The sequence below is a fragment of the Corvus brachyrhynchos genome, unplaced genomic scaffold (genome assembly GCF_000691975.1).
Source record: "Corvus brachyrhynchos isolate BGI_N302 unplaced genomic scaffold, ASM69197v1 scaffold10, whole genome shotgun sequence".
Classification (NCBI taxonomy): domain Eukaryota; kingdom Metazoa; phylum Chordata; class Aves; order Passeriformes; family Corvidae; genus Corvus; species Corvus brachyrhynchos.
Genome location: NW_008236180.1, coordinates 1,591,107 through 1,595,793, shown reverse-complemented (window position 1 = coordinate 1,595,793; position 4,687 = coordinate 1,591,107).

Sequence of the window (4,687 nt, the reverse complement as noted above, 5' to 3'; positions counted from 1 at the left end):
GCAGGGAAATGACATTTTGTTTTTTTAATACTCTCAGACAGAACTTGAGATTTCCCTTAAAGGCTTTAAGCTTTGTGAAAAAGTAGATCAAATCTAGTAACATATTGAATCTGGTTACTGAAATTTCAGGAAGAGCAGTGTGATGAAATGTCCTTACTTTGCCCTTGGGAGAAATGGTACCTTCATTATAACCAAACAGCTTTTTCATATGGAAATAGCAGGTGGCAGGAGTAGAAACAGACTTTCATTTTCAGAGAAACAGACGGAACAATTCCAGTAAAACTGGAATAGCAGAGCTAGGTTGAAATGGTTGGCAGTTTTATTCTGCAAAAATATTCTACTTTTGCCATGAGAAAAGGTGTCACTCCTTCCTCTCTGTGTTTTTCAGCCCCCTCAGTACAGCTCAAATACAAGTGTGTACAGTAACGACCAGAGTTTAAATATAATTTAGGAAGAAATCTAGTTCAGTTTGTTTGGGAAAACTCTCCAAATCTATCCCAGAGCTGCACACAAAATTCTGGGGAGAAAAAGCAATTAAGAGCACTGAATGTACAAAATAATCCTTAGAGCCAGTGTCAGACAAAACTGAACTCTCAGCTCTCAGGACTGTGATTTATTAATCCTTTTATCAGGCCTATGCCATTCTCTGAGTTATTTTCCAGCTCTGACTGCTGGAAAGCATTTCCTTGGAAGCTGTGGGCTGGTAAACTATTAACGGTCTAGTGGTAGGTGCTTATTAAGAAAAAGACACCTTGAACCACAAGCCAGAATAAAGAACAGATATCCAGCTGGAGTTGTGCTACTTCAGAACTCTCACCCTGGCTCGTCTGAGAAAAATCAAGTTTTTGAGAGTCAATTGAACGGGGAGGTGGATGAACAGTCATCTCTCCTCCTCTGCAATTGATTCATTGCACTCTGGAATTTGAGATTTGGGGCAGAAATGGAAGGAAGGAAATTGCTGTCCTATTTAGGAACAGATAAAACTCCACCCTGTGCTGTAAATTCTTTTTTAAAAGTCTGGGTTTTCACAGGATGAAGGTTAAATATTTAATGCATTTATACTAATTATAAAGAAACACTTTGGTGCTCCAGGCAGCTTGTATAGTTCTTTAAACTTCAGATTTTTAGCCCTTTGAATAGTTCCTTTTTAAAAGGAGAAAAGCAAACACCAAAAACTCATGCTGGACTTTGAAGTATGGCCTGAAACAGATACATATTGCTGTGAGAGAAGCTGCCTTTCCCTGGAGACATCCAGAGAAAACGTCATGCCAGGCTTCCCTATGCATTATACCAAAGAAGGAGCTCCACCATTCTGTGTATTAAGAAGAGTTTTCTCCCACATTTGCCATAAGGGGCCTGGACTTGTCCAAGTTCATCTCACCAAATCCCAAAGGGACTCATCCTTCTGCCAAGTGGAGGTTTCTTGTCTGGCTGCATCTGCCCATAAAGAATTCCAGCTGACCTACACACACTGAGGAGTGAAACATTATCAAAACTTTAGCAGACCTTACTGTCATTACCACAGGGAGGGTTATTTCTTCCATAGCTGCTTTTCTAGAAGAAATCCCACTTCAAAGGCACCTAGAAGATAGCTGGTTGTGAGGAAGCTGGAGCTCTGTGGGACCCAGGTAGCCAAGTCTTGGAACAGACACCGGCTTGGAAGTTCTGCACTGCAGACTGGTATTAAATACCAAGAGAGAAAAGAATGAGAAATCAGGAAATGGAATAATATTGGTATTTCCTAAAGATCAGAGTTTCCTATGAAAATGAACACATGCCATGCAATTTCAAAATATCAAGACATTTGCCTTTCTTTAGGGCTTGTCAGAAACAGATAATAAATAAAGTTCAGGGTTTGGGAAGTCACCTCTTCAAACCTCTCTTCACATGCTTTGAAACTGAATTTCCTTGGGGTCACTGAGTTGGCAGCTTTGAAGAGTTTGCTGTGTGTTCTTTGGCTTGAATTCTTCTTAGGCATTACCTGGCATCAGACGTACATGACAACCCTCCAGGTCTCAGCAGCTACAAAATTTACAGCAATATATTCCATTCCATTTCTGCTTGGGTTTTTTTGCACTGCCACTTTTTATGAGCAGAACATAAATTACCTGAGTTTAATTCATGACCCAGAGTTCAGTGCATTTCCCCAGAAATAGCATTCTCCGTTTGGGGCTCTACTGCCAAAATTGCATTCCTGGAGCTGAACTCCTATCCCATCCAAGACATTTGTTCCAACCATATTTCCCATCATACTATTTTATACTGTTTAGGTCGCTTATATTTTCATGCTCCCACAGTTACTTCTTGTAAGTTGCTTTGCAGTTATGCTCTTAACTGTGCTCTCTAAAGTCACCTTCAGACCTTTAAACACCTTCAAATTAAAACATTCGACTTTGGTTCAAATCACATTTAATAGAGAAGCTGCACTAAACCACTTGCATTCCTTGGACAGAAGGAAGAACTGAAAGATGCCCAAACAAAGTATTATTTAGTCTAGCATTTAGTTGGCAGGGACCATGAGGAAAACCTTTTAAATGTTGCTTCAATAAAGTCAATAATAGTTCTATCCTATGCAAGATGTTTATCCCTGAGCCCAGTTTAGTTGTAATTTTAGTTCTAACTAACCTAATTCTAGTTTTAACTTCATCACAGTAGTCTGTAATGTCACAAGCAGCTTATGCACAGAGAAAATACAAGACAGACAAGAAATACAGAATTTTTTCCCTTGGAGCTTTCTTTATTTCCTATTGCAGAAATATTAATGAAAACCAATACTGTTTTCCTCTTTTGTGTTCCTTGTTGCTTCCTTACAAGTCTCCTTCTTAGGGTCATCATGTGCAACTCAAAGTGCACCACAACCAGCACCGACAAATTATGGAATTCTTAATATATTGATGAGACTTCTGGTGGACATCCCAGCTGTCAGCCCCAGCAGCTCCAGCAGGACAGTTGTGACAGTTGCCATAAACCACTACACCAGTTCCATTTGGGATCCATCACCTAATCCATTATTTAGTTATCTATGAGATCCAGCTCTAGAACAAATGAAACATCCAGGCTGTACACTCTCATACACAGAGCAGAGGATAGAGAAAATGAATACCAGAAGAATCAAGAAATAAAATATACTTAATAGGTGACGATTACATTTTGTGAGTGTCTTTCCTACAGCATGGAAGTGAAACACCCTGTTTTTTTATTCAGTCAGGCTGCAGGGAGACATCAACTGCAGGGACAGCGATCATGCAGTGCCATCAACTGTTTGCTTCTGGTACCCACAGCAGCTGAGCCCGACTGCTTTCAACACAAATGACAAAAAAAACTCACAAAAATTGAGCAGCTCCTCAGGATGGCATTTCTGAACAAAGGTTTATCAACCGCAATACAATATTTTAGTACAAATCTCAGGTTCATTTTTCCTGTGCCAGAAGCCGCACACCTTGAGGGCAGGTACGGGCTGCCGAGAGCAGAGACTGAAGCAGCTCGAGCTCTTGTGCCATCTGCTGGGAACAGCTTCTTTTGACATTGCTGCTCGCACGGGGAGCAGAGCCAGTCCTCCCTGTTTGGCAACTTACATCTTTGACAAAGAGCTTGTTCCACTTCTCTTAACTGCTATTGATGTTCAGTACTAACTTAGTGCAAGAGAAGCGTTTTGAAGACCGAAATCCCCTCTCTGTAGTGAAGCAGTTGCAAAAGACAGGAACGAATTGTCCTTGCAGCCCCAGCTGCCTGCAGAGAGGCTTCTTCGAGAGGTGAAGCCCGTAGTGTAGCCAGGGAAGGGCTCGGGTCTCACAGTCCTTGTAAAGAACCACTCCCCTAACCAGGGGGCTCCACCTCGGCCATGAGCTGTCTCCTTTTCCAAAGCAAATCCCGTGATTTCCTGTCTTTTGGATCTACTCTCTGTGAGGCAGTAGCTCAGTGTGAGCACTCTCTTAGTGCAGCTGTTCTGTGCTCCCCAGGGCAGTGACTGACCAGCTGCTAAAGCCAAATTCCATTTGTACCTCACACTTATTTACCTGAAATGTGGCTCTTTGGGAGAACACATAGCAGGACATTTTCTGCTGGAGAGCCAGGCAGGCTGGTCCCTCTGCTGTGCTTGTTTATTCATGGATCCAGCCTGTCCCTGAGGTAAAGGCTATTCTTGCACAGAGTTTTGGATCTCCTGTCTCAGATCCTTTGAGCTGATGTGCACTTCCTCCTCTGAAAGGTGACACTTGGAGCCACTCGCTGGTGTTACAACCTTTTTCAGAGCTGAGGTTTGGTGTTGGTTTCAGCCTTCACCCCTCTGTGCCTGGAGGAACTGCAGGGTGCCCTGCTTACCTCTTGCACCAGACCAGGCACACCAGGACTGAGAAGGCCCCAAGGTAGGAAGAGCTCAGGGAGGAATGACCTGTATCATTAACACAGTTCTGTCTCGGTGGCCTCTGGCCCAGCAGGGACCCAGCTGCAGGAGCTCTGTGAAAGCAGAGCGTGGTGTTTCACCTCTGTGACTACACAGTGTGGAATTGTCCTGCTGGGATATTGTGGTGGAGATTGCATGGTCCAAAAATACCAGCTGAGAAGGATTGCGAGCACTTCAGTGATGATGATGTGGACAAATTGGAGGAGCAGTATGAAGGGAGCTCAGTGCACCTCACTGGAAGTAAGAGGCATGAGCCGGGAGAAGGGTGAGGGAGGCACAGCAGGA